General features: G+C 45.8%; 1 protein-coding gene across 3 annotated transcripts in view; it reads left to right on the top strand.

Annotated features, from left to right (window-relative positions):
* The window catches only part of LOC107185471 (transcription factor SOX-2), a 104,366-nt gene that overhangs the window by 31,800 nt on the left and 48,179 nt on the right, over positions 1-24,387 (top strand). The window lies entirely within an intron of this gene.

Genomic DNA, 24,387 nt, shown 5'->3' with positions numbered 1-24,387 from the left:
GCGGATTTCTAACGCGCTAAATTATGTGTTCCGTAGCAGGGTCCGTTTCTGAATGCTCGCGTGTAGGTTGTAAATTCTCGCGAAGGTACGTGGGTGGAGAGTCCGCTCGAGTAGCTCCCGAGGATACTCTCGAAACGCAGCAGTAGTCGGCCCGCGAATTTACACAGGGAAACGCTCGAAACGCACGAAGATGGACGGGAATTTCTTTAATTATTCATAGAACCGGGCAGAATCCTCCTGGGTGCCTCTGGAGAAAATGTCGAAACGGAATCCCTACCACCCTCGTCTACTTTTAATTGCGTTTCCGGGAAACCGTCCTCCAACGCAAACATCATTACGCTACTGTGCTCTGTGTATTCGTTTGCAAAATTGTAGAAATTAATAATAATTGTAGAGATTTTCTAGCCTCTGTCTTGTACGACCATGAACGTTCTACATTGTCTTCGATAATTATTTGTAAAAAGGAAGTAATTGTAGGATCCATTGTATCGAGCGAACGTCAGGGCTATTGATCTATACCAGAAAAAAAAAAACGAACGGGAACCAGATTCTTTAACGTATTGTTTCCCGATCAACTTCTTTTTTTTTTCTTTTCCTTTCATCACCGTTCGCGAATCTTGTGTTCTTTTTTTTTTTTTTTTTTTTTGTATTCGTGGGCGGAGTGCCACGTCTCAGGTAACTTTACAGGTGGCTCACCCGGTGAAAAGAAACTCTGTGCTTACGTGACACACACGTGCCGCGTAAACGACTGGGTGAATTTGAATTTGTAATCTCGAGGTCTTTGTCGATCTTCGTCGTGGAAATTGTATGCGTACCCGTTAATAGAGGGGCTCCCTGGGTTTCGTAGCGGTGACACGTTTCCAGTGCGTCGACGGACAATGAGACGCGAATCGGCGTCCCGTGAAGGTGCGCGTGCAACGATTTACGGATCGAAGGAATCGTTCCCGCGATGGGAAAACAGAAAAATCGATAAAATTTTGCGTCCCTACAAAGATATTTGTTCATTTCATTCTTTCTGAGACTTTATAATTCTGTATCTATAAAGTACTGTTTCGATACTACTATTCGAAGCTTTACAATATTCCTTTAACATTTATCCTACTGTAACTATACAAGATTCTACTGCTAGCTGTTCGATCGAACATTTCTTTTAGCTGGTATATCATGATTCAAGGAGACTTTTAAGATCATTGTACCAAATTGTTTTGCGAACGACCGTAACAAAAGGGACTTCCCTTAAAGAAATTTATATTATTAATTTACATTATATCGAACACGTCCACGGAGATCGAGACGATTTACCGCGAGGACGCAGAACCGTCGAGGAAAAAGCGTTTTTCCGAATCGTGGGAGAAGCCAGTCGGATCGACCTTAATTCCACGATTGCGCTCGAGTGGAGGGGAAGACCGTTTTTTCCACCGGTAAATTTCCGTGACAATCGGCGAAAAACCACGATACGGGACGACGGTGAATACGCACACAGACACACCCTCTTTTTTCCCGTGCATTAAACAAACACGTCGCCAGAGGAGGATCGACCGTCGCTCTCGAGGCCCTCTTGCCTCTTTCGGGCCGCGAGAACAGAAACCGTTTGGCTGGTACACACGCGTGTATGGCACAAGCTCACGGTGAAATCACCGAGTAACAAGTGTCACCGTCGCTTCTAATTAATTAACGGGAGCCGCGCGCATCTGTCGCTCTCCTCGGTTCAAGGGAGCGATATCCTGGCTTGTCTTCGTGGGTTCTGCAACCCGCCTCCGCCTCCTCACCCTACTCCCAGGCTCTGCACCGTGTATTCAGACGTGAAGTGCCGCGAGGGAGAAGTTACTGGAACGAATTAACGCTGCTTAATGCTTGAATGGCGGCCGAGAATTAATCCGACGCGGCGGTAAATCGCGGGCGGCTGATCGTCGACTCCGATCCAGCCGCGAGAGGAGGCTGCCTTGGTTAAATGGTTCGACAGGCTGCGTCTCGCGGGGGAAATAAAAAGAAAAAAAACGATCGTTTGCACCCGCCCTGGTTCGCGAATCGCTCGAATTATTATCCTTTGACTGTGCAAACGGAGAAGCCCGTGGGATGTTTAACACGTTGAGCGCCATGTCAGCCATCGGTGGCTGACACTAGACTTTCCGTTTAGGCCGCGTCACCCATCGGTGGCTGACAGCGTGTAACATGAGAACTATAAAATTTGTTTTGTGGCCTGAACGGGATTGTCTTAGAAATACGCGTGGCGCTCAACGTGTTAAGCGAGCGTGTAACGATCCTACGAATTCATTTTTTATTCGATCTATTACGTCGTGGTCATTCGATAGAAATGATTTAGTGGTGGGGAACAATGGTGAGTATTGCCAAATCGGTAGAGTGTCGATTGGATTTTGCAAGAGATAATAGATTATTTATTTTTTTAATCGTACGTATCTTGTAGATATTGATAATCATTATTATTAAAACATAATTTTTTACGTATCAGGAGGTAATGCAGTTTGGTAGGGATCTGAATTAGTATGTTCCCCTCGGTTTCGTTTGTTCCCCAAACAGAGACCCACATTGTTCATTCAGATCGGGAACTAGGAGGGTAGGGCGTTCCCGTTTACGCGGAAAAGGATTCGAAATATTCCTCTGTCAGAAGAAATTAATGTTGAGCCTCTTCCACTTGTCATACCAGAGTGATACTGACATTAAATGGGACGCGACGAGTCTCGTAATGTTCCTGCAACACGATATCGTGCGGTCTGGCGATATGGGAGCTAATGGTTCGTCCATTACTTAACGTCTAAGATTTCCAGCCCGTAGGACGGATGAATTTTTGGATTACTCATGCTCGCGGCTCGATCCTTCTGTCCCTCCTCGATCATACCAGAAACAATCTTTATATAAATGGTTCGTTGATCACGTTCTATCGATCCTTTTTTTTTTTTTTAGCAAAAATGCCCTTCGATTCGACATGTCCGTATTAACGGGATGGAATCTTGTCCTGTGATGAACGAACACGCAAGCTATACTTAGAATCCGATTTTCTCCGTGAATTAAGAACGATAAGACTGTGGGCTTGCCTGTTCGGAGAGCAAAACAGCGACATCAGAGACGTAGCTGGGAGTTTCGAGTTTCACCGGACAAGGTTCTCGCTTCTGCTCCTCGATTACGTGTTCGCAGCATCGCGAGACGCTAGTTCTGCGACCCTTTTCTCTAACCGACCGGCAAATTCGTCGGTCGAGGCGAGTAGGTTACCGAAAACCATGAGAAACGGTGCCCCTTAAAATTATTTCGTCGACTATTCAAGCTACATTACATCGCCGATAATTGCTCCATTGAAAAGTAACAACTTCCCCGAATTTCCTATAACCATATGGTCCTCCTAGCTGTCTGTCATAAAAATATATTCGAGATCACGATCGAAAGGGACTGAAATACAAGGCGGTCTTCCAATCAGAGACCGAGGGCATCAAACTTTAAAGGAATATTTCGACCGGCACTTCGGTTCGTAGAAGGATCGATTCCACGGTTCATCGATGACTCAGGTCGTCGAGGTGTTAACTGCCCAGTCACGATGCACATGTTCGGCCAACAAAACCTGGCGTGTTCTCCGGGGCGCGCGCGAGCGCGTGAACACGCGCGAGAAGGGACGCGCAGAGTGTCGAGTGTCGTGAGCGAGGTTATTGACATTATTCATCAAATATTGGCCCCGAAAAGTGGCCACCCTGGTGCATAAAACCTGCACCTTTCAAACATCAATCTTCCCCTTACTTGTAATTTGCAATTCTACTTATCAGAAACAACGAACGGACTGAGAGAAACGGAACCGGAAGATCGGTAGCTTGTTTCAATCGGTAACTCTTTGCACTCCGATGTCGTCGCTGTGGCGACATTGTAAGATAACCTCTAACTTTAAAACATAATTTTAAAAAGTATACGTTTTTTTTTTAATGACAAAGCAAGATTTTCAATCGCGCCAATGTAAAATAGTCCTGGAGTAGCTGGTTGCTCATAGTAAAAATGACTCGGTGTTGCTGGTAGGTCGTATTAAAAATTGCTCGGAGTGCAAAGGGTTGAAACTGTTCTGCGTGTATATCTACGTATGATTTTCCCCAAGCTATTTGACAGTTTCTCCGTACTGATCACTAGTGCATCTCATTTTCATGCTTCTGTGCACAAAGTTCGTCACTGAGTCATTGTTGTAATTATTGTCCAAAAGGACTATGCTCGTATATATATATATTATATATATATATATTATACGAGCATAGTCCTTTTGGACAATAATTACAAGAATGACTCAGTGACGAACTTTATGCACAGAAGCATGGAAATGAGATGCACTAGTGATCAGTACGGAGAAACTGTCAAATAGCTTGGGGAAAATCATACGTAGGTACACACGCAGAACAATTTCAACCCTTTGCACTCCGAGCAATTTTTAATACGACCTACCAGCAACACCGAGTCATAATATATATATATATATATATATATATATATATATATATATATTAGATAAATAAATAATTTCGAACGTGGTGAAACGTGGTGAAACATGGTTCGTGGGAATGTGGCTGCAGGGGTAAAATTACAAGTAATTCGCGAATGATATCGATAGCCTGGGGCACACGGTGTATCCACGATTTTACGGAAACCGGAGGCGAAAGGAAGTGAGAAGTATCGGTGACGCTCGGCGATCCTAGGAGAGCCGACACACCCGTGTCATGCAACGTGTATATAAATGCACGCGTGTGTCGGTGCGGAGACACGGTGGGTGCCCCCCGAGTGTCGCGAGAGCAGGGCGTCGGGCACCGTGACCGAATCTGAATCTGTGAAACCCGGACACCACCGGTGTCATGCGTTGCCGACGCGTCGCCCTCGACCCTCGTGACCGGTGGGAAATCGGAAGGTGGTCGAAAAGCGTCTTTTCCTGATACCCACCTACACACCGATCGATTACCACCACACTTTCACTCTGTAATACGAAAGTGTTGTAAAAAATACGATCTCGAAGTACAAAATTCTTGAATAACAAACATGATATGAAGTATACAAATATTATTTCTTCGAGTTACACAAGGGTTTTCTTATAGTAGTAAATTTTAAGAAACTTTCGTAATAATGTAATTCCATTTAACGTGGGAGACCGCTCGATCTTCGTACCTTCATACTGACATCTTACACCTATTTGTACCCGATAAAAAAAATTAATAAATACCGTTCAAAGTCTGATTAAGTCATTAAAACAAACTTTGTGCACTATACTTACTTTGATTGCCCGCAAATAATTCTGAAAGATGGATATGCAACTGCTAGAACGGAATGCCTTCTTAAATCGCAATATAATTAATTATACATACGGTAGCTCTCAAAGTGGAAATACAAAAATGTCATTGACAGTCGTGTGAAAAGCCAATGTATTTACAACGGGCCGCAGGGGCTGATCACCTGTTTGCACCTGCAAGCGCCACCGCCACACGCGTGCAAGTCGTGCAAGCCGACGCGAGACCCGGCGATCGCGTCGTCCGTGTCTCTCGGTGGTGTGTCCCATTGTGTAACTGGAACTCGGCGTGTTTTCGCAGGAAACGGAACAGGTGTACGAAGAGGTATATACGACACTGCATATGCAGTTACATCGGTTTCCGTGCGCTGCGCCTAGCCCGTCCCGCGGAACGCTGCCCCCTTCGGAACGATGCAATTACGTGCAGGGAAGGGACGGGAACGGGTTTAGAATTTCGCGGTCCCGTGTATCGTGTTTAATCGCGGGCGTTCCTCGACGTATGTAACTCGTCTCACGAGAATATCTGTGATATCGTGTATGTATCTCGAGAAATGATCGATCGAACTCAGAAAATTTCCCCTCTCTGCGATGTTGTCACGCAATTTTTTCAAAGAACACCTTAACGTAACTCTTCTTAGATGTGGAAATTTTCCGCTGAACCCTGAAGATTTGTTCAAGCTACGATCTTACATCTGAATTTTCGAATAGAAGACATTGTTAAAAATTGTCTTAGGTGTGGACTGAGAAATCTTCCGCTGAACCCCGAAGATTTCTTCAGGCCACAATCTTCCCCTGAAAAGAGTGCCTCGATCTAAGTAACCAATCCCACGCGTGTATCTGGAGGTAAATCTTCGGCTAAACGCCCAAACTATTTCTTCCATCTACAATATCATCCCCGAATTTTCTGAAAGCAGGTCTCATCGACAGGAAAACACCCTCAGGCGTAAACTGGAAAAATCCTCGAAACTTTCCGTCAACTATACAAGTCGATCCGCGCAAAAGTTATCGTTCCGTCACCGCGATTGCAGCTGGCGGTTCTCTCGTTAATGGATCGCGACTATTTCCCAGGGTGAAAGAGAGAGAGAGAGAGAGAAAATTTACCAGCGGGATGTTAGGGGCGGGGGTCGGCGCGGCTGGAATTTCAATGGAAGGTAAAATCTTGGAGGTGAGACGGAATAAACTGGAACGCGCGCGCGCGCGTAACTCGCTGCTCGCCTTTGCCGCTTTCCGCCGCTATAAATTCATAAACTACAAGTTCGTCCCTCGTCGGCCAACGACGTTCTCCTTGCCTCGCCAAACCCCTGCAGGCGGTGGTCCCCGTCTCGTGTGCCGCGGGGGAGAAACTGTTGGAAAGTTTCGTACGGTTACCTTGCCGCCTACACAGACGCGGTTGGCAGGCGAGAAACTCGAGTCTCGGGTGCCTCGATAAATTCACGAGTAGTTAGTTACGGCAAGAAACTCTGCGCCGGTTTTGACGCACACAGCCGCTGGTCCTGGGGGTGGTCTAACGGAGGGGGGGGGTGCAAGCTACCGAGCGTCTTTCTCGTTGTACGCGCGACGACCCCCTCCGGCAGGCATTATTATTTGGAACCGCCGTAAGTCGAGCCTCGCCGCAGACTAATTGATCCAGTCTTCGATCGATTCTACTGTAACTTCTTTCATTCTTGCGACTGGATGTGGAATGTTCGTGTCTTCGAAAATGTTCGTTTCGACTGATTTGGTGGTTCCGGTGTTAATCGCGCTGGTGGCACTTAACGTAGGAATTCTCGATACGAGAGATTGCAATGATTGATTTTATATATCGAATGGAAACTGTATCCTCGATTGATCTGGGGGTAGGTTTCCGAATTTGCTTACATACAAGTTACAGTAATCCAAATTCGACGATCTTCCCCTGGATAGAATTCATCTTATCCACTGTTCTCTAAGTTTCATCACAGACGAGATATAAGGGTAGACCTAACATGCAACGTAATTTTCTGTTCCATGCTTCGGGGGCGTCAGAAGCCCATTTCAGAATTCCATTCCTTGCTACCGAAACCGGGGTAATAATGTGTGTATGTAATTCCTGATATCGGAAACTTTTCTGTCGAGGTGCGCTCTAACCAGCGTGATTTTCGTGGGACACCAAGTCCCATAAGATGTTAGGACTATTCTTATATCTCGTCTCTGGTTTCATACGAAATGGAGTGGGACCAATGGTTTTCCAAAAACAAACCACCGATTTTTCAAGGCGGGCTGGTTGAAATTCCGTGGAGCAATACCCATTCGGCGACTTTGTCGGCGTTCGACCGTGTATTTACTTTATTTAGCGGGTCTCCTCCTGGAATCACGCACGATTATTCAGCGTGCATAGGAAAGTAGCCGTGTGGTGTACACCGCGGTACGCGCGTGGACGAATGAGTAAGAGGCGCGCGTGGTCCGCATTTTCCCCTTCATTTCGAATTATCGGGAAAAGGAAGGTATCGATGCGCGTGAGACGAAAGCCAATGCGTGCCACGTGGCGCGGCGCATTAATTAAACGATCGTAAGTGATCGTGTCGGTCGGATCGGGGCACGTAGACCGAGGCGCGCGGAGGCCCAACGGCGAAGGGAAATTACACGAAAACGGCCACGTGCCGTACGTCGTACAGGAAACGGGAGTCGATGATTACAGGGAAATCGGTTCCCTTCGTAGGTCCCGTCACGTAATTCTCACGTGGGCGGCTTCTCATCTCTCCGACTCGACGTTCCGAGAAGACCAGGTCCTGGACTCTAGGTCCTAGAGTGATAGCGGCGATTTTCATTTTTTCCTATTCAGAATTTCCTGAACCAAGTAATAGTAAAATTTTTTCTCCGTTTGTCAAGTCGGTCGAAAGCCCATGTATCTTGGGACTGTCGACTTTTTTTATACGTTTCTCTGCGTAATGAATCGCGCCCCAGTAATTACCGTGTCCTGGTCCATGGCACACGCGAGTCGTAAGTCTCGTGTTACGTGGAATTATGTCGCGAGAGGTGCAACAAAGTGTGATTTTAAAAATTCCTTTTTTATACTCGACGACTTAGTACTAGACTGCGGATGTTTGTGCGTTTAAAGCATCCGTTGATTTGCGAAACGTAGACCTAGACGAAATATAAAAATTCTAATAAAATTGAATAATATTCATGCATTATTATTAACATATTAAAATCCCTAAATTCTGTCCAATTTGCTAAAAATTGTAAGATTTCGTAAACATCCGCAGTTTACTTATTCCACAGTCCAACGATTATGAACCGCAATGGTTCTTAAAATTGACAGTCAGTTAGGTAGGCCGGAGATCGAGACCGATAGAATTATTTAAATCATAGAGTTAACAGAATCGGAGACGATCTAGTACACCGCCTAGTCAGGGACACGAGGTGACTGTGACAGCCTGGAAATTACTACTCGTCGACGAGAGACGTATCTCTCCTGCTCTTTATCTTGTGCAGTGCACACCCACATCCCCTCACGATTACACCCTTTCGCGTTCTGGTTTATCTTCCCTCTGCACCAGTAGTATCTCGAAATATTCCATAAAAGAACGACTCACCTGCAACATATTTTTCTCAAAACAATTTTACTCTCCGAACAATCCAGGATCTCCATCATCCCCTAAAATTCTTCTGCCTGCACAAATTACGATCTACCGTTTCCACGTCCAAGAACGGTCCAGAATCGATAAGTGGAACCTTGAACACCGCCCATCTGTGGAGCACCCAATTAAAAAAAAAAGTCCAGTACTCGGAAGGGCGGGTAGGGGATCAGGAGGGTCAACGACGATTTTTCGAACGTCCCCGTTCATCGAGATCCGCGCGCGTCGCGGTGGCGTCCCGACCGTTTTGCGCCCCGTCGAACACAAACGTGGGTCGACGTGCTCGTGGCTACCGGATTTCACCCCTGGCTACACACACTCCCTTTCCCTCCCCACGGTGTACGCTTCTTCTTCTTCCCGCCTCGCCCCCTCGGCTGGTTCTTAGACCCGCCATTTGATCTGGCCCACCGATAGCCAGAGAGGAGGCGCAACTCACCCGGAATATCTCTCCGCGTCTGGATGCTGGGCCAAACGAGAGGAGAGAAAAAAGAACTGTACCATCAGAGAGTGGGAACGTAGGTGGACGAAAGCGAAGGGGGGGGGGGGAAAGGGCGAAGGTGTATCCGTCTAGTTCTTCTGGTTATTCTTCTATCTTCTGTTTCTGTTAGACCAACGTACGCGAGCTTCAAAAGCCAGAGAACTCCGTTCAGGATTTTTCTGGTTTATCGGCTTCCACGTACTTCCATGATTTCCTCTTACACACTCTTCCTCTCGTTTTACGTTCCTCTCCACTTTTTCGCCCGCAAATCGCCCGGGTTAATGCGGTTTTGTTTCCGGCGAGACGGCCTCTTTCACCCACACACCCCCTTCGAAACGAAACTCCATTTTACGTGGCGCTTCGAACCCTTTTGCAAACCCGTTCCTCCAGCCCCCATAACGCTGCAACCAAACGAAATTTCCAGCTCGTTCCGCGGGGAAACGCGGCGGTTCTCCGGCTGTATTCGTCACCGTACACGCGGAATAATCGTCTTACTTTGCGTCCGGGGAAAATCAGTGACGCAACATTTCGAGCACTCACACACACCGCCCTGGGGAAATTGTCAGTTTTATTGTCCGTAATTGCTTCATTATCGAACGACGTGATGTCGACTCGAGAAATAAAACGCTTTGTTCTGAATGTCATCCCGCGTAGAATGTACAGTAAATGTTGAATGAATGTCCGAAGGCTCCTCGACACTGAACATTAAATATTTCATAAACTAATTCCCATATTCGACTGAAACAAATATCATTGGGTTCGGAATTTCGAGCTTTACCATTGTGCGAAACTTCACTGAAAAGTCAAACTTACACTCAGGATTCCTGTAAATACAATTGAGGGACTCGGTGGAGAAAGCCTACATTTATATCGATTTTTTTAGTACCATCAACAAACTCTAAGATTAGTTATCCTAAAAATAGTTGTATAAATTTATAATATTGTTGCTACGTGCCCCTCAATTGCTGTCCATCCCTCTAACTCGTCTAAAAAAAAAAAAAAGAAATATCGTTTTCGAAGAAACGAGTTGAACCAACGAAGACACGGTGAAGCTTTCCTTGAGAGAATTCAAAGAGAGCTACACAGGCCACCGTCGAACTCCCCCGTAGATCGTTCCTCGTGGATCTATAGCAGGAAATCTGTATCACAGAAAGCGCATGCGTCGATTCTGGGCGAGGCCAGACCCGCGGACGTGCCTCGCGACTACGCTTAATTCAGTAGGCGGAGGACAGTCACGGAGGTTGGAGCTTTTCGATCTCTTCTAATCGAAAAACACACGGTAGGCAAGAGAGAGAGAATGACAGGGGAACGAAGGTCGAGGAGGGGGCAGATGGGTTCGCGCGCTTGCGTGCCTCCGCTTTTGATTATGCGGCTCCACGATAGGATCTGACACCGGGCCATTTGCATGGCTATCAAGATACCGGGAGGACACGCAAACCACCGTGTGGGCCCGTGTGTGTGCGCGCGCGCGCTACACGACTGTTTTTCATTCCGAGCCAAGCTAAGTTACAGGAATGATCGGGCCTTTTTTCCCCCCTCGGGATGCTGCCACAGAGGAAACGGAGCCATCTCGTCGAGGACTTCGATTATTCCGTCCTCGAAAGCACCCCTGACACTTGGACTCTTGTTGCTTTCTTCCTTTCGAGCAGTTTTTCTCTTCCTCTAACTAATCACTGCATCAGGAGACCCGAAGAAGTAGCCTAATTAATAAAGTTATCTAGTCTTTTTGGAAACACGAACCCTAGATATTTTTGGGATCGCTGATTCCGAATCTGATGGTAACAATTGTAAATTAAAAATGGTGGACTCGATAGGGAACAAGAAAGAGGGGACCACTTTTTTAAATTCTTATCTGTAGAAGAATATCCAAGATTTGCGAGATTTTGGGTCAGAAATACTTTTAATGTTTGCCTAGTGTGCACTGGTATTTTTTGACTCCGACATTGCCCTTTTCGAGATGCATTTTAATCATTAAAGAGAATTGTCTAGATGTCCTGCCCAATCAAGTTTAAAAAACACAAAAAAGCACACGTGCGGTCAACTCGGTTGCGATTCGAATGTTAAACCCGACGTTTGCGCGACGCGGTCACGAAAAAGAAAAAAAGCTCGGTCACGCACAAAGCGGAATTCGCCCGGTGCTCTCACACGCACGTACGATTAGCATGACAAGTGGAAAGTAATTGTTCGTCGTAGACGACCTGCAGACGAGTTCCAGCTCTCTCGACCGGGACCCCCTGTCGCTCGTGAATCGAAACAAAGTTTCTCCTTTTCAGCCGTGCGTGCAGCGCACACACACAAAATCTCCGTACGGCCAACAACAAAAAAAAAAAAACGATTCCGTGTTAATTAATTCGATTCGCGACCGTCGATCGACTCTCTCTGGACCGTCCGAAAGATTATCGAAATCGAATCGAGCCGCACGAAAATGCACTGGAATTCGTTGAAAAATCTACCGAGGCACCGTCAGTCGGTTGGACGTGCAACATGTCGTACGAATTTTATTTCGTGAACTCGTAGCGGGGGATTGGCTCGAGAATCGATTACCTAGGTTCATCGATCCGCGGATAGGCTTGTTCCGGAAGACGAGTCTGGCCAAACGAGAAGGGAGAGACGGTTATATAGGCTAGATTTGATTTAAATCTGAGATCATTCCGGCAGACACGATGCCTCGTGCCAGGAGAGACGAGTTGGAAGGGGGAGACGGGCTGGTATTCTGTGATTTCCATACAGGAAGCTCTGTAACGAGAAACCACCACCCCTCCCCCCCTCCTCTCCATCTCGTTCTCTACCTCCCCTAACGTCTCTCTGTGCGCCACCCGCTCGGGAACGAGGCTGTGCCGGTTTGTACCCCGGTGTATAATTACCAATTTCAGGTTACCAGGTACGAGGCGTCGTCAGCCTCAGCGTAGTCGCTCAAATAAATTCGACTTGACAACCGGTGGTTCGGAACAGTAGGCACCTCTTCTCTAGATCTCTACAGGCTAGACAGTGATCGGGATGTATGCGACATTCGTGGGAGAATTGAATACGTTCTTGGATAGTCCCGAATAAATAAACTAGCTGTAGGTGGATTACGCGTGTTACGTGATCCTAGACTGTAGGACTAGCTCTCCAGGAATAGAATTCTATGACTAGGACTCTAGGAATAGAATTCTTGGAACAGAACTCTAGGAACAGAACTCCAGGAATAGAATTCCAGGAATAGAACTGTATGAATAGAACTCCAGGAATAGAACTCTAGGAATAAAACTCTAGGAATAGAACTCTAGGAACAGAATTCCAGGAACAGAACTCTAGGAATAAAACTCCAACAATAGAATTCTAGGAATAGAACTCCAGGAATAGAACTCTAGGAATAGAACTCTAGGAACAGAACTCCAGGAACAGAACTCTAGGAATAAAACTCCAACAATAGAATTCTAGGAATAGAACTCCAGGAATAGAACTCTAGGAATAGAATTCCAGGAATAGAACTGTATGAATAGAACTCCAGGAATAGAACTCTAGGAATAGAACTCTAGGAATAAAACTCCAAGAATAGAATTCTAGGAATAGAATTCCAGGAATAGAACTGTATGAATAGAACTCCAGGAATAGAACTCTAGGAATAGAACTCTAGGAACAGAACTCTAGGAATAGAACTCTAGGAACAGAACTCCAGGAACAGAACTCTAGGAATAAAACTCCAAGAATAGAATTCTAGGAATAGAACTCCAGGAATAGAACACTATGAATGGAACTCTAGGATTAGGACTCTAGGAATAGGACACCTAGAATTCTAGCAATAGGACTCTAGGACTAGGGTTTAGGACTAGGACTAGGTTAGAGGTTCAACAGTCATCTGTGAACACTCAGGTAATAGAGTGAACAACAAACCAGTAATAATAATGCAATAATTGCAGTCATTAGGATAACTGTTGCGTAACATTTCGTGGTAGTTCGAAGCTGAGAGAGTCGAATTCGATATCGAGAGCAAGAGAATATCGAGTCCAAGCATCCAGCGAGCCCTGACCAGGATCAGGCTGTGCGACCAGGTGCGCTCGTTGTGTCGAGGATCGTGGGGAGGGGAGGGCAGAGATCAGGGTGTTCAGGGATAGACGAAGGGGCCCTCCCTTGATCATCCCCTGTCCCCCCGCTCAGCCTCTAACTGCGAAGAAACACGAAGGAAGGGGACCCAGAAACGGAGCTAGGGACACACGGCTACTACCTGAGGTCCTCTCACGCCAGGACCTTCCCGGTACAAGCATTCGGGGCGCCCAACTGTCTGCCGATCCTTCTTTCGAGTGTACGCGTCGGTGGAGCGGCGATTTCGTCCATGATTCTTAACGGGTACCTGACCGAATCCCCAGTGGCTCTCGATCAGTCGGCGGAGTTTAGGGATCCAGAGTCCCCTATAATGTTGTTAGTGTGTCTGGTTATTTTCGTAATTGCAGAAAGTCGAGGATTCTGTCGATCTGCGTGTGGTATCCAAAATTGGAGCTCCGTGTTCGTATAGGTCTTAACAAAGTAACGTCTGGCCACAATGTTGTCGTTAGTGGTCCAACGATCTCATTCAACGAATCGCGTTATTTTCGTCTGGCAGAGGTAGCAAACGAAATTGGGGTCTATCTGGCCGTTCTAGTAATCACGGAACAAACAACGTTATATACATTGTACGATCCAGGTTTCTCTACCGCGACCGGAGACACACGAAACGTCGAGGATGCAACCGTTTTTCCTGACGTAACCCACCTATGGATTGCCTGGCGAACGTGCGCGTGGGTGAGGGCCGGTAACTTACACGCCGGTTCTGTACGCCGAGGTGTCGGCAAACACCTCGTAACAGATAACCTCGGGTGAAACGTGTAAACTCGGCTACCGGTGTTACGAAACCAACCCGAGGTCTGGAAGAATCTCTGTTTCCCGTGTTAATATTTGAACAGAGAGTTGTTTCGAGCTTGGACGTGTGTCCAGGTATAGGTAGTCGAACGACAGAGGCCACGAGCCGAGAAAACGCCATCGTCCATCCTCACTGGTGGTCTCTTTCTCCAGCGTTATTGCCGATTCTACGTTTTCCGATCCTACTTGTAAACAACGGTTTGATTTAATCAGGAATCTCAGCGAATAAAATCGTTCAGATGGAGGCTTTCCATCGAATTTCCCGTATTCTCTCGAAAGACTGTCCACAGGAGAGGAACTCTTTCGCCGTGGATTTTCGAGAGGTTCAGGGGGGGAGGGTAATTGTTCCCCGGACCAAAGTCCCGTGGGAAGATAATCCGGCCGGTGTGGCTGAAGAAGGACAAAAAAAGGAAAGTTGCTTCTCTGGCTGAAATTCTCGGAAGTAGGATTTCTTCTGGCCAGGCGAGCGCGGTTCGTAACCGACGAGAAGAGGAGCTGGTGTGGCTGGCTCAGCGATTTTCCCGTTCATGCTTCCCAGGATTTACCAGCTTCCTTTCATTCACCCAGAGGCTCCGCCTGCGTCGTCGTCCCGTCTTTCCGGCCGACCCAATTCCTCTCTTTTTTTTCCGAATTTCCCGCCTCTTCCCTGGTGACCACGAGACAATAACCCGCTGTGTCCAGTTGGTAACTTAATTCACGCATTAATTAAACGTAAAGGGACCGTTCTAGACATAAACGATCAGAGTTAGAGGGAAAGCTTATACACCATTCTTTCTTCTCGAAGGTGACAGAGGAACAAACTTAGAGGAAGTAAAAAGTCATTTTCTGGTCGGTGCTGTGTACAGTAAATCCTCGATGAATGTCCCCGGGTAACTTTTTAATGAGGTTATCAATAGTATTTATTTTAGTCGGATAGGACCATTGGTTGACGAAATATATAATGTTCAATTACCGAGAAGCCTTCGGACACTCATCGATGATTTACTGTATCTAAAGACTTTAACCTGTCTTCCCTAGGGAAATCGGTGATTTTTCAGCCATAAAAATACAGTTCTGTCGGACCCCTTCCCCCATGAATATTTATCCAAGGGACGGGGAATTGGTGGGAAATTTGTGCGCGACTCGAAACCAGGACGTTGTATCTGCCCGGAACTGTTCCTCCTCCTGGGCTTTCTCCGAGCTCCTACGTTACGTTCCGCGGCCACCCGCAACCCACCCCCTCTCCACCCCTCTTTCTCGGGGATTATTTCCTATTAATATGCATTACCGGCGCCCGTGGTCGACAAAAGGAGCGAGGAGACTGGCCGACGCGGCACTGTGATGTAAATAAACTTAGGCTTCCGGATCTTCTTCCTCGAGGCGGACACACTTCTTCTTTTGTAATTGCTGCTCCTTTGTCTCTGGACTAATGCCGAGGGAGCCAGGCAAACATTTTTCATCCCTCCCCCCTCTCCCCTTCGTGGTTCCCTCCACCACGGTGATAATTGGGTGAATGGGATCGCGGGGGTTCCTCGAGACTGTTGGAATAATAATGCGTCTTTATCATCGACGGAAATGATAGGGCTCAAACGCTGTATAAGTGGCGAGGATTCAGAAATCAGAAGGCCAGGAGACTGAAGGAGATTTTTTTATGTTTGTCCTCTTAGCTGTGGTGTCGCTTTTTAAAAGAGTGTATCTACGTTGGGTAAAAATATTTGAAAATGTCTGAAATGTACAAATATGTTTTAGTGTTCACAGAAATTTTACTTCAAATAACGCATAATAATTACGTTTCTTCCATGACGATTACAAAAAGAATTGTCAATTTCTTCATGACGAGTATACTCGTCGTTCGCAGCTAAGAGGTTAATGTGTGCGTCTAAAAGTGGTTCGGTTCATTCGAAATAATATGACAATCGTGTGAATGACGAAATTGTGTTGGATACTTTGTTTAGAAGTTATCAAGAATCGAAAATCGAGGTCAGAAATACCCCCCACTGTTTTCGGACCCGCTACCTACCGCTAGTTCACGTGTTCTTATGATGTTATTCTTAACAAAGGTGCCAGCTGGCACCTTTTGTTTTTATTACTTGACTCACCTTTACATGGGATTCGAGTAAAGTTTCCTTAGTTCGATGCCGATCATCGTCGCGAGCACATCTAGTCCGCGCGATATAGTACTCGAATAAGAATCTGTATTTTCTTATAGTATCAATTTAATTTATCGTAGTGTACTTATAGTTTAGTTTAAATTAGTTTCTTCGACGTTTATTCTCTGTGCCGTGATCTCTCTTGCGTATTCAAACGAGTAACCAGGTTTAATATCGTGCAACGATTCGTGTCTGCTTTGTTTTACGAACTTTCTCAAGAAGAATAGTCCAGGCTCGCATGCAGTCGTTACAAATCACCTTTTTGGTTACGAGGTAAAAGTGTATTTTATATTACGTGGATTGTCTGCTTTCTGAATTTTCGTGTCTTAACAAACTTGAAAAAGAAGCCTCTAACACTTTATCATGATTTTCGTTTCTGTACACATAACTGTTTCATGTTCTATTTATTTGAATTTGTCTACCTGCCCAATTCTATTGTTCATCGGATCTTTATACAACGCTAGAGACTCTCCGGTCCCCCATTCGTGTCACATGGTATCAAATACAGTCAGTAAATATCGTTCAATTTGTTTTACATTGTTACGCCATAGGAGACACGACAATGAAAATCGCTTTGTCCAGTGTCTTTCTTCCTCCGTCAATCTCTGTATTCGTTTATAAGCTTGTCGTGGCCGATCGACGTTCTCGTTGACACGTCTTAAATACCTTTGCACGGACAAGATAATGCGAATGAACCTGTCGACCCGAAAACAGGGTCGAAACCACTGATATATCCTCTCCATCGACGGACGGATATCCTCGAAAGACGTCGCCGTCGGCATTTATAAACAAATTCTCTCGAATCGTATATATATATATATCGCGGGGTCATTGTTCCGTGGGCCGTCCCTTCTGAGGCGTCCGCACAAAAGGATCGTAACACGGATGACAAAGGAGGGAAACAAAAGGAGAGGCAAAAGTGCTCTGTGGGTACCGCCGTGGTGTCGATGAGTGCCATCCTCCTGAATTGATCGGCATTTGAATAAATTCACCTGCACAGCGCTCGTGATACGCGGGAGACGAGAGGATCGAGAGAGAGGAGCCCTTTCGATCGATCAAGCGGTACTAATTTCGAAGCAAAATTTTTTCTGATCCTTCGATTTCAGTACTTATAAGTAACTAATACCCCTTACCCGGTGAAATTATTGATACACGATCTTGCACACAGTAAAGGAACTGTTGAAATACTTTCACGAACCGTGTTCAGTGATTTAGAAGATTACAAGGGTCGAAACAAGGGTCGAGACAGACAACACTTTACGTATTTAGGGAATAAATACCATCGGTGAAATGTGTATGTTCTCCTTTTATTTGAAATAAATTACATTTTTCCAATTTTTCAAATTTAAATCTGTACGTTATAAGAAGGTACAGTTATTAAAAAATCTGGCTTCCATGTGATAAATATCTATTGATATTATTATCATATCAAAATTTCTTAAGTGTTATCAAAACTGCCACTTAGGTTTAACGCAATCACCCCAATCGTAGAACTATGCTTCCTAGTCCTGTAGAATAATCTTCGTAAATATATCGACCACAAGGACCGCCTCAAAAGGATCGTCCGCGTTTGAACGTGTCGTTCGGAAGAGTGTCTCGATAGCGTTTTCACCCCCTTCAGCCACCCCCAAAAAATCTCCGCAGCCTCGAATCGGCGGAGAGCCTGAAAACAATGTCGCCGTTTTCATTTTTGCTGGCTCGGTGGAGTCTGGAAATCGTTGGCGAGCGAATGCGTAACTGAAATCTCAGCATCCATGCCACCCTCCCTCCCCCTACCCCCTCGACCGGGGCCACTGGAACCCGTGATGCCCCGCAACGACCCTCCGGTGCGCTCGTTTTTCCCTCCCCTTTTCATCCCCCTGCCGGTGGGGTGGACAGGGGGGGCTGTAGCTGCAGCTGCACGGCTGCGGCCAGGTGTGCTCTCTCGCAATGTTGCCGCAAGGGTGAATTTCTCTCTCTATCTCTCTCTCTCTCTCCTGCATCACCGATTCCCCTCGTCCCTCCCTTCTCACCCCCTACTCTGTTCCTCCGTTCGAGCGCGTCTCGCCTGCGTAGGCCTCGATCGAAAGGACGATTTTGCGTCGATGCGTGTTCCCCTGTACGTGCTCTCCAGGTGAATATTCCGATTCAATTTTTCTCGTTACTAACATCGATATCTGGATGGAAAATATGTTAATAATCGGGAGGGGGCCGGTGGTTTTGGATTTACAGTATTTTTTCTATCTTCACTTTGCTACCGGTATATAGAGTCGAGAGTTTGTAAAGAAGCCACAACGTTTTATTGTGAACGTAACGAAACGTGTTTTCCCGTGCAGAAAAGTTTCTTCAACCTCGTAAACCGGGGGAAAAAAACGGGGTGCGCAGATTGTCTAGAAAATTGCAGTTCTCTCCCTCTCGTTGCATCTTAATCACAGGGAACACGGAACCGCGATTCCCGGAGGCCTCTCAACAATGTTGCACGCGGAACGACTTAATGCGTCTAACTGTACACGCGGGAATCATAGTGATGCACAAACGAATTAATGATCGTTAATTTTAATACGAGCCGCCGCTAACCGTGAAAACAACCGGGCATCGGTGAATTTTCATTCGACAACACGTCTAACCGTCTCGCGAGAACGATATTTCTCTTCTTGGTTGATGAAGTGACGAATTCTCGAAATTGCAAATTCTCGAAACAGTCGGTTGAGACTATACAGGTTTTTTTTTACCGATTCGGTACTTTTGTCGAATCGATGATAAAGCAGATTCCGTATCTTCACCGAGAAATTCAAATCTCACGCGTACGTTTACTCGAGTCGAAGTTTGATTGAAATCTGATCAATCGAAATGTTCAATTTCATTCGATTGAAATTCTCTGTTTGTACGTGTGAATGCTGCTTTCCGCAAAATTACCAAATCGGTCAAAAAACCTTATCGTCCGAACTGGTTGTAATGTCTCCACGGAATTCCGATCAATGAGCAGATTTCGCGGGAACGACCCAGTCGAAATATAATATATATTTTTATTGGCGGTCGTGCGGAGCTCCAGGCAGATAGGAAATTGCGGAAACGAGAAACCGGCGATATCTCGATAAGAACCACGCCGGGCAACGCTCTCATTGCCTCAATTTCCACTTCCACTTCCACTTCCGGACGCGATCGCTTTTTCCCATCGGCCGAGCCTAAAAAAAGAGAACATGTGACCCCCTCCATTGTCGCGTGGAACCGTGACGTATTAATGACCGGACAGACACGCCGTGAATTTTACAAAATTTCTAACACGCCTGTTGAAACGATCTCTAGAAATTAATGATACTTGTGTTTCGAAACCTATCAAACCCATTGAATTTAAGAATATTCTGCATCATTTTGTCACATGGTAGATAATTATCAGTTCATCCCATAAGTAATGCGAATTGTCTTCGATCTTTCTCATTTTCCAAATATTTCGCTATTTTCTATACTCACATTTTAATACCAATTTCCAGTTTCCCTTCCACAAACATCGAAGAAAATTCGCCTCACTTATAGGATGACCTGATACTGTATTAAAAAAGGTAGCAGGTACTATATGAATTTGTTCTCCTCCAATATATCCATTCCTTCGTCTCTACACGTAATATCGTCACCACAAAATTTCTCATTGAAATTTCCGTAAATTAATAGACTCTGGGAACCTTCGAGGAATTAATTTTACGGGGGCCTGTCGTAGATGGTGAAACGCGATGGCGCACGCGGGGCAAAACGCAAATTGCGTCGCGCCGCTACCGGAAGCACGAACGAAAACGAATCTGAGGGTCGGATCGATCGCATGGGGAGAGCGAGATGGACGGTGATTGTAGCGGTGGTTGTTGGTTGGAAGGTGGGAGAGAGACGGTCGGAGGAAGGAGGATCCATGGATTCATGGATCCGAAACGCGACGGGGCTCGCCTGAGCGTGTATCCCACCTGAAAACCGGAAACCATGGGTTCCCCCGCAGAGAGAGAGAGAGAGAGAGAGAGGGTCAAGCCTACCGGAACACCGGAACCGGAAGGGTGCGGAACCTAGGCGACCGACGACGTGCCGGACAGTGCTGGCTCGCACTGATTACCCGCTGATGAAACGTACCGGCTCGTTGACTTCGGCCCAGGGTCGTCATTAGGGGACAACCCCCCCTCCCCTTGGGTTCGGCTGGACGCTGGAAAAATCGCGCTACGCATCGTTTGTACTGACTCGTGTAAAAGTTTATGTGGATCGTTCGGTTGCTGGCTCCACGATGTTTTAATCAACAATATGTCTAGTTTTGTAGGATTTAAAATTAGTAATTATTCATATTAGACCTGGGATTATTATATGGCTTCTATCCTGAGAAGGTGTAGCCATCACTGTCATAGAATGAAAATAATAACGAATGATCGTGCACTATTGCAATTTTTTACTTTTTACTTATCTTTCGGTTTTCATCTACCATCTTTGAGTACATACAAATTGTAAAGCGACGAATAGATACCTAGAATTGGTCTCATTAAAATCTGAAAATCGATATACTTTGATAAATTAACCAACATTTCGTGGTACAGGTGATACATAGCTTAGATCTTCCATTTACGAATCCCTTTTCGATATTCTACCTTTGAAATTTCATTCTTTTTCAACGTCTCTCGATCCCTTCACAGTTTCGACACCATCTCGTCTACACTCGATAAAGGCATGGATATACGTTCTCGTGAATGGAACAAATAAATAATTACAGCGTATCGATCGGTTCGAGTGCCATGAGAGTTTCCAGTCGACGGTATGGGAATTTCGCGGGGGTGGTGGATCAAAGGGAGGGGTAGCGGGATTAATTAAAGCGGCCCCGGGAACACGGTACCGCGGTTTTATGGGAAATCCGTGAACACACCACCTGCCAAAACGGTCGATCGCATGGGACCAAGGAGACCGACGTGATTCGCCTGGTCGTTTAATGACGGCGAGGTTGTGGGAACCCGGTCACGGGTGGAGCGAGCACTCCCCTTAAGTACAGTGATTACGTGACTGGGGACACGGTGCTTGCGTAGCACTCGACGATTATTAACATGGATCGATTCGACTCTTTCCTCTCCCTCGAAAAAACAAAAAAAAGTTCCTGTGGAAATCCGGGAGTAAAAATCGGGCCGCTGAATCCTCTGCAACTTCGTCCATTTTCCACGGGTTTTGGTTATCATCGACGAAATTTCTATTTTCATTTTTTACATAATGTCTTTTGTGCTGAGGAAAATTTTTCTCTCTTTTTTTTCTTTTTTTTTTTTTAAATTTTTCTTTCGTGGATTTAATGGAACTAGAGGTGTTTGCTGCTTAGACGGATGAAGCATATCCACTCTTGGTGAGTGTAACGATTACGTGTCGCGAGGGATACTCGTGGTCGACGACTTTTAACCGGATTGCCGGTAGATTGGTCCGGAACTTCGAGTACATGACGATATATCTCCGACGATCGTGATCGACGGAATTTCTTGCTGGATAACAATATACTGTAAAGAATATAATTTGAAATTTTTTAGAGAATTTATCAGATTCGCGATAAATTCTCCCCCCCCCCCCAACCGTGTAATGACTTTATCGTAATGACAGAAAAATTAGGAAAATTAACGACGATTCGAGGCAAGGACAGCGTGCAGCCAATCTTCGAAATAACTATGATCGATGACATCGCGCAACCGGCGACGAGTGTTCGAGGTGGTTGAACGGGGGGGAGGTGATAGCGTCGAGGGGTGAGATTGCCTTGTCACCTTGACAAATGGTTGGAGAACGAAAGGTACCAGGCAACGTTGAAACGCGAATCCTCTAGTTCCTTAAATTTTTCGTCCCTTCTACCTTCATTCTCGTCCCTTTCTCCACCTGCTTGTCTCTCACGAGGCCCTCGAAGACAGGAGGAACCGACACCCCTGACGACGATTAGTCATTAAACATCGACAGGCTTGACAAATTACCGGGGCTCGAGTTTATTAAATGCAACGACGATGACTCCAGAAAAGAAATGCACTTAAAGACCAACTAAAACGTCGTGAGACCATAAAATATCCATTTAATTGAATCACAGAAAAAAATAGCAGCCCTAAGAAAATTTCTCATCAATTGTGTCGTATACACTGCGTTGCACACCTATAAAAAACTCAAACATTTGTAATCCTTATGTATTGTGGTTAAGATAAAAACGAACCACTTTTTCCTAGGAAGTATTATCTCTCTCTTATGGAGAGAAAATTTCACAGTGATTTTATAGTTATTGTCAAAGTATCTGTGTTTCTCAATTGTTAATGAAGTATGAATAGTTAATTGAATCTATTCAAGGTACCTACCCAAGCCAGTCTCTTTAATCATGCAACGTCTAATTACTTTTCCATCGTTGAAAGCAAACCCACCGATTGATTTTCGTTTAAACACCTATTTTCATTCGCCACGCGATCATCAACGATCAGGACGGTGAATTTTATCCACTGTTGCATAATTTAAATCGTGGAGGGGACGTTTCGGTCGCGAGCATTATTACACATGTCGACGAATCGAAACGCGATCCGTTTGCCCGTGTAAACGCGATGTTCCTATACTCCACGTTCTCCGGTTACGGAATTACGCTCGTCGCGTTCCAACGTCTTCCGCGAACACCGTCGAGCACCATGTATCAGCGGTTTTTTTCTCGAGACACCATTCGAAATTCGACATGTGGTACGACGGTTGTTCATAAATTGATTCCCTGGTTTCGTTTCGCGAAAAGAATTCGATCTCGGGAGGAAGATTGCGTCACTCGAATCAGGGATGAAAGTACAGTTCGCTCCCTTTATTGTGGATCGACGATTTTCACGGTATAACAATTTCGCGTGGGGAGAAATATTTCGATGACATTGATATTGAGAAATAAAAAAAAAACCACAAGGAATCAGCCACCCCCTGAATGGTCGAGTAACGTCACCCGCAAACCGCGCGTTAGAGGGGGCGGTTCACCCTCTACGCCAAAAATCACATTCCTGGCTCGGAACCCTCCGCATTGCTACGTGGTACCGCGTCGAAACCGCCATTCCCATACGCACACACCGGTGAACCGGTGGGCGGTACAGTCGCGTGCAATAATTGCGTTTTTTTTTCCCTTGGCAATAAATCCTCTTTATTTGAATCTCGAGATTCTGGATGAACCTTGGATGAATATCAGAAAAACCTTGGTGTTTCCGAGGGCTACGATAATTAATTCACCGGAGGGTGAATGTTATCTGAAATAAATTCCGTCGGTGGTTTTCCACCGGATCGTGAAAGAATAAAATTACAGATACAGCAACAAGTGTTAGTTATTAATTTTCATTCGAACAGCAAATTTATGCTGGCGTGAACAGCTTGGAATTAGATAGGGCTGTTTGTTGAAAGGGAAAAAGGGACATGTTGCGTTGGACTGTATGCGAAGACACGCGAATTACGCGAAAGGAGAGGAGTCACGCAACCTGCCTGCATGAATGCCTAATGCCTGCGGACAGTGATTTCCACCCTCGGCCGGGGGGCGGCGTCGTCCCCCCTTTCCACGACCAGATGGGGTTCTCACGAGTTCCTGCCCTTAATGCCGCTCATAATCGGGCCCCGATAATGTTCGCTGTCACAACACGCAAACAATGGCCCGCGGCCGATTGAAAAATCAAAGGATTACTCGTGTTCCTCTCGCGGTGCCCGAAGGGGGTGGTTTCGCGCCGGGAACAGAAGGAGGAGCGGGACGTAGACGGGGGAGAAGAGAGATGATACCGAGCAAACAGAGAGACCTGTCCCCTGACGCGCTCGATTTAATTTAATAAAATATTTATACCGATCAGATGAAGTGGTCGCTTGGAACTTTGGGGTTGTTACAGATTGGTATAATTGAATTGGTTCATGGGGTGGAGAACGTATGTTAAATATTTCCTCGATTACAGTGGAAATAAAAGGAAACTCTCGCGTATGTGTTCACCAGTTGTTCGACAGACAAAGAGGGTCGAAAAGTTGCCCCTGAAATTTCCGAACGAAACGCGTCTTTCAATCTCGTGTCCCGACTCGAAGCCAGGGGAGGAGGACAGTCGTCATATTTTTATC

The sequence above is a fragment of the Dufourea novaeangliae genome, unplaced genomic scaffold (assembly GCF_001272555.1).
Source record: "Dufourea novaeangliae isolate 0120121106 unplaced genomic scaffold, ASM127255v1 scaffold57, whole genome shotgun sequence".
Taxonomy (NCBI): domain Eukaryota; kingdom Metazoa; phylum Arthropoda; class Insecta; order Hymenoptera; family Halictidae; genus Dufourea; species Dufourea novaeangliae.
Note: the sequence above shows the minus strand (reverse complement) of the source record. Positions and strands in the feature narration are given on the sequence as shown.